Below are 12,543 nucleotides of genomic sequence, written 5' to 3'. Positions count from 1 at the left end.
GAAAAATAAGGCGAATGTCAAAAACTGCAGTTCCTCTAGTGTCCACTTGAGGCTGGCTCCAAGAGCGAGTCAGTCCCCACAGACCAATGTTGTTGTGTTCATGTTAAAACACCAAACTCTGCAGCAAAAATAAACATGTTAACAGCCTGGTGCAAAAAAGGCTTTTTGTCTCCATAGCTAATTTCCGTCTTTTTGACAACTGTACGGAGATTTTTAAATAACTTAACCATTTAAATGTTGTTAAGGCTTAAAGTTACGCATAATTACAGGCAGGCAACTTTGAGTGACAGGCTGTCTGTCGATAGTGTCCTAAGCTTCTCAGTCAGATCCACCCCTCGGTCCCCCACAGCTCCACCCTCTGGTCCAAATATGGTCACAACTTTTGCTCCAAGATACCAAGATGGCGACATTTATAATGCCAAAGTTGAATCCACAAACCAATGGGTGATATCATGGTAGCTAAGTCTGTTATTTCAGTCTATGGTTGCATCATGTCGCTGTATCTTGGCTAAAAAGTTGCACTGAACACACTGTAAAGACAACAGCTGACAGTCAGCTAGCACGTTTGTTCTGCTCCTGCAAGAGAGGAAATAACTCAAAACCACCAGGCGGGCGGTAGTCTGTATATCATTCAAAAAGGGAAGCTGGAAGACCAACAGGATGGTTTACAGATGGGCGGCATGGTGGTGCAGTGATTAGTATTGCCTCGAAGCAAGAAGGTTACTGGTTCAAACCCGGAGTCTGTGCAGAGTTTGCATGTTCTCCCCGTGTCAGCATGGGTTTCCTCCAGGTGCTCCAGCTTCCTCCCACAGTCCAAAGACATGCAGGTTAATTGATAACTCTAAATTGTCCGTAGGTGTGAATGTGAGTGTGAATGGTTGTCTGTCTCTATGTGTCAGCCCTGTGATAGTCTGGAGACCTGTCCAGGGTGAACCCTGCCTCTCACCCAGTGTCACCTGGGATAGGCTCTGCTTATGAGTCAACGTGCTGAATCAGCTGAAAAAAAAGCAGAGAAGGGCCGACTTCTAACGGTGTGGGACACTGCAAAAACTAAGGTGACAGATGCTAACCGACGGCCCGACGTTGACCAACAGCTGACGGTCAGCTTGGTGTATCAGGACCTGGAGGATCTGGAGACAGTGAAACTAAACTAAATACATTTTTAAAAAAGTCAGTTTTACTTTTTCCAGTTTACACTGAGAGAAGTAAAGTTTTAAATGTCAGAGTTTCACTTGTGTTTTTTTGCCTCTGGACAGCACTTTGTGCTTCAGAAATTATTTTGCAAATAAAAGATTTTTATCATTTATTTATTTATTTCCTTTCACAGTTTTTGGACTAACTCCTTCCTTACTTGTTTCCCTCTTCCCTTCTCTTTTCTGCTCTTCTTTTCCTCCTTACTTCTTAGTTTCACTCATTTTTCCTTTATTCTTTTAACCCTTAAATGTTAGATTTTTCTGTTGTTCTTCCCCCTTTCTTTGTTTTTTAATTCTTTCCTTTCCTTCTTTCCTTTCCTTTATTTCTTTTCATCTTTATTTCCCGTCTTCATTCCTCTTCCTCTCCTGAGTTATTTTCTTCTATCTTTCCTCTTCTGACCTGAAAACACATCTTTCAGCCAAACTAAAGCCTCCTTTGAGTACCCGACTATATGGTGTTAACCTATTTTACTTCTTTATCTTCAGACCTGTACATGAGTTTTTCTCTGTCATGGTATTTATAATACAGTATTAGTGTATGTTTTCCTGTCGGCTCAGATTGCTGCGGGTTGCGCGGCGCTGCAGCCGCCGCTGGCAGCTAAATGATGTGAACAGGCCCACGACTACAATTATGATGAAATCAAAGCAATTTGGTTGTTTCTTTTTGTTTGAGCGTCTCATTAATACGAGATAAACCGCAGACATCAAAGAGAATCCACAACGACGACTCAAACGCTGCGGACGATCTACATTCATTTGTTTCTCTAAATCTCCTCCAAAAAGAAGCGTTCCAGCTAATTGCAGATTTTGATCTGCAGCTCATTTGCATGTCGGGGAAGTCTCAGTGTGTTTGTGAGAGTGAAGAAAGGCTGCTTCCTCTCACCTGAGGGCCGACACTGTTACACCTTTTAAAACAGCAGAAACAACATTTGATTAGGGACTAATCACGATTTTCTCTGAACAACACTTTTAATATTTCAGGCTCCTTCTCCGGATGCAAATGAGCACGGCATTAATCGCATCACACATTAGGAAGTCAGAGCACAGCCGAGTGTTTTTCAGTCTTTTTTCATTGTGTAATTAGGGCCCAAATGTTAATGAATTATGCTAATTCCTAACAATTAGCATATAATATTGGAGACAATCAACAATTAGCATATGCTGCATTGAAGACAATCAGAAGCTGCTGCAGTCCCACGCCGATGCTCGGCCTGATGTATAGAAGGCGGCCGGCGAGCATGCCAGGGTGATCTGATTACATGCAGAATCAGCATGCTAATTACTGCAGCCCCCCCTCCCCTCACCCCGCTGTACTGCAGCTCCACAGGGGGGAGGGGGGAGGAGGAGGTGGACAACATTGAACACCCTCACCCTGTTAAACCCGCCCGGGATACTCAAACACAAAGAGGAGGGAGGTGCGGACGGGGGATGAGAGGACGCTGTGCTCCATCTTATCTTACAGGTGGAAGTCGTGACCTCAGCTTCACTTCCTCCAGCTGTTTCTCTCTGGTCTGAACCAGAGGAGAAGTTTGTTCACTCTGATTCATTACGAGCCGACTGAGACTTGTAAACAAAAGGTCACAAGCAGCTCGTTCACGGGGCACAGTTTGGGTTCACACTCACTTCTGACAGCACACAGGACGTCATGACCTCGAGCTGCCAGTGACACAAAAACAGGTACAAAAATGTAGCTGCTGGCTCAGATGTTTTCCACCAGCCTCCAGCCCTGAAATGTAGTAACTGAATCCTTACTAGACGATTCCACAGGTCATGATTTACCTCCAGCACCAACTGTTCAGTGTCACTGCAGGAAGTAATGTTTCCTTTATGTAGAGAGGTGGACTGTGAGGGTGTGCTGCAGAGTCCCGCATCCGGTTGGGTATCTGAAGGTACCTGCTGGGTGAAAGGTGATTCCCAGGTAGTGCTTTCTGTGTCTGATTTTCAAGACCCACTCCAGAACCAGGACTGTGTCATGCAAAAACTGCACCCACCCTGCCACGTTTACACAGTTAGTCCTGGGATCTGACCCAACACATGAGGCCTGTTTCCAGTGAAGAAGTTCCTGGTACTATTTGGGGGGTGGGAACTACTACAGGAACGTCCTCTCGCTCGGTCCTCTCAACCTCTGTGTCTCCACTGAGAGAGTGGCGTAGGAGGAAGGTTCCTGTAAAGTTACAGGCTCTGGATGTGACGTAATCGTTGCGCGACCATTTTGACCGGGGCGACGTAGGGATATAGTTAGCTGTTAGCCGTTAGCGGTGTCTGTATTAACTCAGTAACTCAATAAACGGTCCGTGAAAAAAATATTTTTTCCAGCAGATGTCTTAGTTGCAACATGATTGAGCTAACTGGAGTAGTTTCATGTCGTATCCGACAACGGGAGGCTTTTAACAGATGACGTCCTGATGTTAGCTTTGCTGCTGCTGTTAGCTGTCCCTGTCAGCTGCACCCTGATGCTTTCTAGACATCGTGATTTCCCAAAACTGAATAAATACCACACATAGCAACACAAAACTGCTTTGCTAGCTCAATGATGTCGTAACTAAGATATCCACTGGAAAAACTATTGTTTTCACGGACCGTATATTGAGTTAAAGAGTTAATACAGACACCGCTAACGGCTAACAGCTAACGGTTAGCCCAGCTAATCTACGATAACCATAGTAATTACAGAACGTCACATCCCTCCTTGAGTATATCCAATCAGCACCAAGTAATCCCCAAGCCCCAGCCAGGAGTCTTTCGGGGCCGTTCTGAGTACCTACTCCGAGGCAGGGACTTGTTTAGCCCCTGTAAAAGTTCCGGAACTCTGTCCTTCGGGGGTGGTTCCTGCGGTGGAGACACGCACCAACGGCCCCGGCCCGTAAAATTACCCCGAAGTTCCTGCGGTGGAAACAGGCCTATACTCACTCAGAGACGGGGGTGTCTGACCCTGAGGCACAAGATCTGTGGCTTGACCCAAAATCTGAAATCCTAAAATAATCCGGTGCTGTTCTTTTTCATTTTTCAGCACATTCAAATCCAGGAAATACAATTTCAATGAATATTTTTAGCTTATTCTCATAATGTTTAGCAGCACATTTCCACAGCTGACTTGTCTGTCAGTAACGACATGACTGACCATACTTCAGGTGGTACAGAGAACCGAGCTGACACACAAAGTCAGACGTCAGAGCATTAAAATGTTAACTTTAAATGAAATCATTATTTCATTTTATTTTAATACATTTATCATCAAACATCCGAGATTCGACCTGCATGTTCTATTTTTCACCCAGAACTGAACCAGAAATAAAGTAAAAAGAAAAAAACACCCACATATCACTTTTTTTGTAGGTCACTAGGGGGAACCCGATCAGATGCAGGACTGTGGTGTGCAGCCCCTTTGACTTTTTGTGGTCCTGCAGGAGAACAAAGTTTGCATCCAATCCCAAACCATCTACCAGATTTCTTTTCTTCAAGTCAAAATGAAATCACATTTAGTTTAAAGTCGTGTCCAGGTGTGGTGGTTTAGGGGTTAAGGACCTGAACATGACCTGTATCATAATTATTATTTTTTTTTTTTCCATAAAAGTAATGTCAATAAGATCTTTACTGTTGAAAGTAAATGACGACCTTTGCACATGTAAAATGAAGGCAGGGCAGAATTTCCAAAAACTGCAGTTCCTTGAATGACCACTTGATGCTGGCTCCAGGAGTGAGTCGGTCTTTGTCCAAATATGGTCACTTCTGGCTCCAAAAATCCAAGATGATGGCACCACAGTGGCTTTTATTTCTAATCCATTGTTTTTACAGGGTCTGTGGTTGAAAGGTATAAAAAATATCTTTGGAGCTAAATCAGAAATTGGAAGTTTGTCAGTGTATTGATTATTTAATTGACAGCTCAGCACAATGTAAATAAACTTGTTGTTACAGACTGAATTAAATTGATCCTATAGGCTGCTGAAAGAATCAACCTCACACAGAAAGCTGATGTTCTGCAGAATACTGACTTAGATTTAATAACATTTTTACAATTATTAAAAATGTCTTTTTCCACCACCCTGACCTCCAAACTCTCTCAGTCCACTTCTCTAAAGCAAACACTGAATTTGAGTGTTTTTTAATTGTCATTTATGACTGTTTAACATTGATCTATATATTTATCTTTTTAGGTGAATTAGTGTAAATATGGAATATAGCAGCATATTCATTGTTACATCCAGCTTGTTCAAGAGGATAACAAAGAAGGGAGGTCAACTCAGCAGCCATTTAAACTCAACATAAGCAAACCTTTAATGTATTAAGTCAGCAGTCAGTGGTGTAGTGAGGGTGTTGGGTGTGACCAAGGCTTTAACTAAACACAAGAAACAGCCAAGCTTATAAAAGCCTCAAGCAGGTGATGCCAATCTATCAACGAAGTGGGAGGGGCCAGAGGCAGGACGCAACAGACGGTCAGTGCTTCTCAAAGTAAAGGATGCTTCTCTGGTAGGACATGTTCCTCCAAGTCATAACCTACAGAGGCTGGTCAAGACTCCTCCCTCGCATTAAATGAACAATACATTAGACACACACATGGATCCTTGAAAATCCTCTGAAGGAATCCTCAGTAGAATTTCAAGGATCCTTGACATTGGAATGGTCCTTGGCAGGATTTGATGATGTAGCCTCCTTGAAATTCAGCCATTACAAGATCCTTCCTTGACTTTGAGAAGAGCAATCTGTCAGGCATGAGAGGGAAATAAGACATGAAATGTGGCTTTATTGTGATATCCTGCTGAATTTTAGTACTGTATGCACATCTCTGTACTGTATAATATTTAATGCATTAAATACTGTATTTGAATGTATCAAAAAAATCAATCAAACACTACTTCCACTAGTGACTCTGATACTAAACGTAAATCATTTGCTGCAGAATCGTCTAATATGGACGTCACTCCTGAGATACTGCTTTATGAAAATAACTCATCATTCAATCAAGAATCCACAGCAGAGCAGAGCAAAGAGTTTTCACACTCATCAAGTTCAAAGCCTGTCTGATAATCTGATTTTAGTCAGCTGACGACGTTTGATGATATGCAGAAAAGTGCCGTGGGTTGGAATCGAACCTGCGGCCACTGCAGTAAGAACACAGCCTTGTACATGGGGCAACTACTCTACCATGTGAGCTAGTGGGCACCCCAGATGACTGAAGTTTTTTACCAGAGGTCCAACCATCACCTGACAACCAGGTCATTGATTGATCAGATTGTTAATGGGATGTTACGACCACGCAGGCCTACTGGGCACAGGCCCAGGGGCCCCACGGCTCACATGCAAAATGTCATTGAAATTATCACGTGCCAACCAGGAAGAGGCTCAAAATGAGCACAAAGAGACACAGGATAACTACAAAAATGGGCAAAACAACTACAAGGATGTCCATCCATCCTTCATCCCATATCCGAAGCTAGGTAGCAAAGTATTCCAGACGTCCCTCTCTCCAGCGACGCTTTCCAGCTCCTCCTGGGGAACCCTGAGGTGTTCCCAGGCCAGATGAGATATGTAATCCCTCCAGCATGTTCTTGGTCTGCCCCGGAGCCTCCTATCAGTGGTGCCCAGGGGGCATCCTGATCTGATGCCGGAACCACCTCAAGTGACCCCTTTCGACGTGAAGAGCAGCGGCTCTACTCCGAGCTCCCTCCAGATGTCTGACCTCCTTACCCTATCTCTAAAGCTGAGCCCAGACACCCTTCAACAAAATGTCCACAAACAAAATCACGGCAAAGCAAAACTCTGTGTGTCCTGCTCCTGTGAAGAAGAGGTGGTGGGGTCTTCTGCAGTTTTGTGCCAGGGGCCCATTGTCTCATAATCTGCCCATGTTTGTGACCTCAAACTGGACGTCAGACAACTACAGATCTATCAGTAGAGCAGCAGTTTAATGGAAATCAAATATAAAGTCAGTTTGACTTGTCTGAAGAGTTTCTTTTCAGGACCAGTTCAAGATAATCTCATAGAGAAAGATATTATAAAATAATAGAGAGAAAACAGTCACAGTGTGTGTAGCAGTCGTGTCAGCAGCAGTTCACAGTCTCCACTTCCACTCACAAGTCTTTCCCGTCCGAGCTGCACGTCTGCTGATCTCACAAACGTTGCTGAAGAATTTTAATCATTTGGATGCCGACATGTTTGCACCATTTGACTTTCCTCTGCGGGTTCCCAGGGTGCCAGGCTCAGGGCCCCGGGCCCCCACGCAGCACCTTCACTCCCTGATCCCGGCTTCAGTTGGCTGCAGGCCTACAGGAGGGCGTGGAGCCGGAGCCCAGGTCCTGGATATCCATTTGGAACTCATTAAAGATCTCCAACGGACATGGGGCCCCGGTTCCCACATCCTCCAGGGACCTCGCACTGTCTGAGCTCATTTACAGAGTGTCCTCTCCTACTGACAGCCTCTAATTCGCATTTGAATTTAGGTCACATTGATCTGGGCCTCCGTCCAAAGCCCAGTCCCCGAGGACCCCGACCAGCCAACAAGCAGCCAGGCAGAGAGAGGAAGCATCCTACCCTCCTCCTCCTTCTCCTCCTCCTCCTCACCCCAGCCCTCCCCTCTCGCCGTGGTCGGGCGGTGGCATGGAGAGGCTTCAGCCCTGAAACAGGCTGCAGCGCCGCGGGTCAGGACGTCTGCGTGGCGGTGACGGTGGACAGCTCCGACTGCGGGCTGACGTGATGCTGCGCTGCTGAGAGCTGAGGACAAAGTCTGAATCTTTGGAAACGAAAAACTAGAATTGGACTTTTTAAACTTTAACTATAAAACTGTTTTTATGTAGTCAAAGAAATTTATTCTCAATGTCTGATTTTGGCCGAAACTAAATGTAATGACAGAGAATATTGACCTTTTTCAGCTTCTGATCTTTAGGACGTCAACATGCAGCATTTTTGTCTCCATATCAGAAATGTTTCAGTTGATCTGTTTTTCACCACATAAGTCTTTATCTGCACATTTTTGGTGCAGATTCTTAGGATGTTTAAAATTAAATTCAAACTCTGACTTGTGTTGTGACACGTGTGTCAACCAGTCAGGTGGCTTGACTGTCAGGACACAGTGTGGTGTGCACTGGGGCCTATCCCATATTCAGATTCTGTGCCTCCTCATCTCCTTGTCTCCTTGATCCTCTGGCTTGTGACCTGGAAATCGATCTTAGCGCTCCATCTTGAAGGACATCCCAGCGCTGGACGTTGCCAGAGGAGCTCTGAGTGAGGATGCACATCCTTTGCAGAAGTCTTTTCAGCACCTGACACAGAGTTAGAGAAAATGAAATATAGGAAAATTAATTAAAAGTAAATATTGTGCTCATCTGACAGAGATCATAAAATACAGTAATAAGCTGTAACGAAATGATGGACAGATGATGTAGCTGTGCTCCACGTCATATTCAATTGACATCTCTTTAAAATGGCGGTTCCTGAGCAAGAATGTCTCATTTTGTTAAATGCCTGTTGCCTCGAATCCTCTTTCCTTGTGTCTCTTCGTCAGCTCTTCTGCATCTCCCTTGGGCGGGACTAAGACACAAGTAGAGGAGACACGAGGAGGAAGTGAGGATGTACTAACTCCTAATTCCTTTACCTCAAAAACTGTCCTGATCTTCTTTTTCAGTTCAAGGGACATTACACACATTGAGTACAATAACATCTGCCTCTTATTATTGATCATTATTTTATTTTCATTTACTGGTGAAGTGATTGAGTTATTTTTCTGGGTTGTCACTTGTTTGTACTTTCTAACTTGCACTGTGTACAGCTGTAGCTTTTAACAGTTGTCATTGTACTGGTACAATGACAATAAAGGACTTGTATTCTTCTATTCGCTGCAACTTATGGTTAGCCATTACATCCTAGTCTCATTTCCTGATCTGCAGATCAGAGCTAACGTACTCTGTGACTACTTCTTCAGCCTGTATGACACATCCAGTGTGTGCTGCAGTCAGCTGGTGTGTGTGGCACTTCTTGTTTTACGACCAAACCTGAAATGAGTGGCTTGACTGAAGTGTGTCAGGTGTCTGAGTAGAGGAAGCTGGAAACCAGTTTTCTTATAGTTATGTTTTTTTTATAGTTTATGTAAAATAATTTTATTATAGATTGATACTATTTTACACAAACAGAAAACCATGAATGAGATGGGTTCGCCTTTTTGAGTGCATAAATAAGAAAACCCCCAATTTTTGATTTCACGTCAGTTCTTCTTTGAACACGGGCATATTTCCAGGTGGCCATGGGGCCCCTCCACCACACTGGCACTTGTACTGTCTGTATTTGCGCCCCTGCCTTCAGGGTTTTCTGCCAGAAAGTCCTTTCATGGTTAGCTTTACGAAAAAGAGAATGGTTTGAGTTAAAATGAAGAGATTTCTGCCAAAAAAGGGCAAACTTAAATTCATTATAAACTGATAAAGAGCAGTGTGTTTGTGGTTGATACACACTCTTGTTTGTAGTCATGAACTCCTCATTATAAAGGTGTTACAGTGCTTTGAATACAGGTCCTCACTGTTTGATTGTATAAAACAACAAACTTTGACTTGCACAATGATGTGACAGCCACACAACCCACACACACACCCACACACACACACACACACACACACTTTCTAATTACATAACATGTAACAGGAGGAGATGGACTTTATAACTCTAAATGTTTCATCTTTCAACAGAGCAAAATGAATTCTGACAGACTTCAAGCTGCTGATATTTTATATCAACGTCTCCGTCTTTTATGTTCCACATTCAGCATCTGTTTCATGTCTATTTTTAACCAACACCTGCTCACACACACACACACACACATTGACTGTACCGACTGTGTGTTTTCAGACTCGATCTGCTGCTCCCGGATCAGTTAAACAACTAAAGAGAAGTGAAAGAGCGATGCTACCAGACGTTAAAGCTCCATTTAAAGGTTTACAGGTGAGACGGTGATGATGTCTCCCCTGACATCATCATCATCATCATCAGAGAGGACGGCCCACGCTCTCCACCACCTGCCACCTTCGTCGTCTTCATTATTGACCGTTTTGTTATTGAGGAACTGTTCTGACGTGTGTTATGAGATCTGCAGAACAAATGATTTCTATCATCACCTGCAGCTGCCACGTCGCTGCGAGGCCGCTCTGATTGTCTGTAATAAATAACCCTTCAGAGGGAGATAAATAACTCCTCCAGAGTCTCGCCTCGTTGTCGTGGAGGCCGAGTTTAGAGGAGAAACTCCTGCCTGCTGCTTTTTATTTTTTCCTCCTCTTCTCTCCCCATTAGAAGCTTCCCCTCGTATTAATTTTCTCAACAGATTGCGGTGTTGAATTAATGCATTTTTCAGAAGAAGCCCCACCAGCAGCAGCAGCAGCAGCAGCAGCAGCAGGCTCGCCTCACATCTCTCAAGAACTCAATTACTCTCAACATTTAAAATAAATAAATTAAAGGTGTCCTGTACCCGGCAGCTGCATCATTACAAGTGCTCCTGGGAGACCAAATTAAGCCACAGAATGTATATCTAATATACAACCCCACTAATGATACGTGTTAAAAGAGCTGCGATGTAGGCGCTGCTTAAAAATTACACGGGTCATTACGGCGAGTTGAGACCAGATTTATCTGCTGCCAACAAAACACATAATTTGTTTTACCTGGTAATCACGCAGGCCGGCTAATTACATGTGAAAACAAAAAAGTCCACTTTATGGTGGCTCTGTGTGTGTGTGTGTGTGTGTGTGTGTGTTCGCGGCACACAGGCTGTGTGTTATGGTGATGTATGAGACGTAAAATGTAATTTTATACAAACTGATTCCAGTTTCATGGAATATTCAGCTGTTAATGTGTTTGATTTTTGCACCGTTTGTTGTTTTTATTGCTGCAAGAACTGAATATGTTTTTCTCCCAATTAAAGCTGGTGTTATTCTGTATTTCTCCTCATGTCGTGTCATTTTTCTGTCCGTGACTCTCAGCTTGGAGCCCATGGGTTCCTACCGAAGGCGTAAATCTTTAGAAACACAAGTATGGTGTTGCTCATGGCCGCCACAGCTTGTTGGTGTTCGTTGGTTTGTCTTGTTTAATTTGTTATGTGTTTTGCCACAGTACCTGGAGTCAGTGGCCTTATCAACAAGTCCCGGGATCAGGGGTGGGTGTATCCATACTAAAATATCGATATGTTTTCATTTTGAAGACCAATTATAGCATCAAGGTGATCGATACTAAAACAAAGATCGGTTTCTTTCTTTTATGTTGAACCCATTTGTATTTCAAGAGTAAAACTGCCTGTGTGAAAAATGTTCCGTTGTCATGAGCACATTTCTTTGCTTCTCCACTGCCAACACATTCTCACTCCGACCTCGTCACATGTCCACGTTTGGTCATGGACTTTCCACGTCCACATATGACGTCCAAGGTACCCTGGGTGTGTTGGTTGTTGACGTTCTGGGACGCCGTGTCAACTTCAGCCTGTTACATGCATTGTCTGTTTTCAAAATACACTTCTGTTTTCACAGGAAATGTTCAGTTTGCATACAGTCTCTTTCAAAATAAAAGCACTATGTTGGTACAGATTGACGTTTTTCTCCTTCATCAACAAGCACATAGTTGGGTTTAGCAAAAAATAACACAGTTTGGCTTTACAGTCTTACAGGAAGTGAACACCAACCTTCCAGGTGAAAGTCATTGGTTGTTGGACCCATCCACCACCCCTCCCAAGTGCCCTACTCTGACTTCTGCTGCCTTAACTTTTGCTGCTGTGCCACCTATTTCCCCCCAATGCAACTGGGCACTGATAAACATTAATGGTGACTGGTCAGTTTTCATGCCGACATGACAGTTGAGGTTTTTCATCGGTGTTTGATACAGGGAGTCACTGACTACAGTCAGTGCTGGTTTTCGACGACTGACGAGTGAGACCGGGTTGCTTATTTCATTGTGCAGCAAAAGCATGTGGTTAGGGTTAGAAAAACACATCATGGTTTGGGTCAACATTCATTTGGGAAGCAAACACTGGCCTCTTGGGTTAAAGTCTGGTGTTGTTGGACCCATCTACAACCCCTCCCGCCCTATAGGGACTTTCCAGCTCCTTAAATTATGTTGTTGTCCAGTGGCATCTCAAACTGACGCTGTCTGGTGGTGTAACATACCATTGCGAAAGGATGCCTGTTTTTTGTGGCAGTATTTGACGACTTCTGAATGAGAACAATTTGACCTGGTAAATGTCTTTCAGACGTCACACAGCTAGATGGTGTAAAGAAGTGTCCACGATTCAGGACGACAAGTCTAAGTTAAGTAGAATGAAGTATAAGGTCAAGTAAACCCAAAATACAATGTCCTCATTTGAGAAAAAAACAGGGTCTCAGGAGGATATTTA

This window comes from Epinephelus lanceolatus, chromosome 7 (assembly GCF_041903045.1).
Source record: "Epinephelus lanceolatus isolate andai-2023 chromosome 7, ASM4190304v1, whole genome shotgun sequence".
Taxonomy (NCBI): Eukaryota; Metazoa; Chordata; class Actinopteri; order Perciformes; family Serranidae; genus Epinephelus; species Epinephelus lanceolatus.
Note: the sequence above shows the minus strand (reverse complement) of the source record.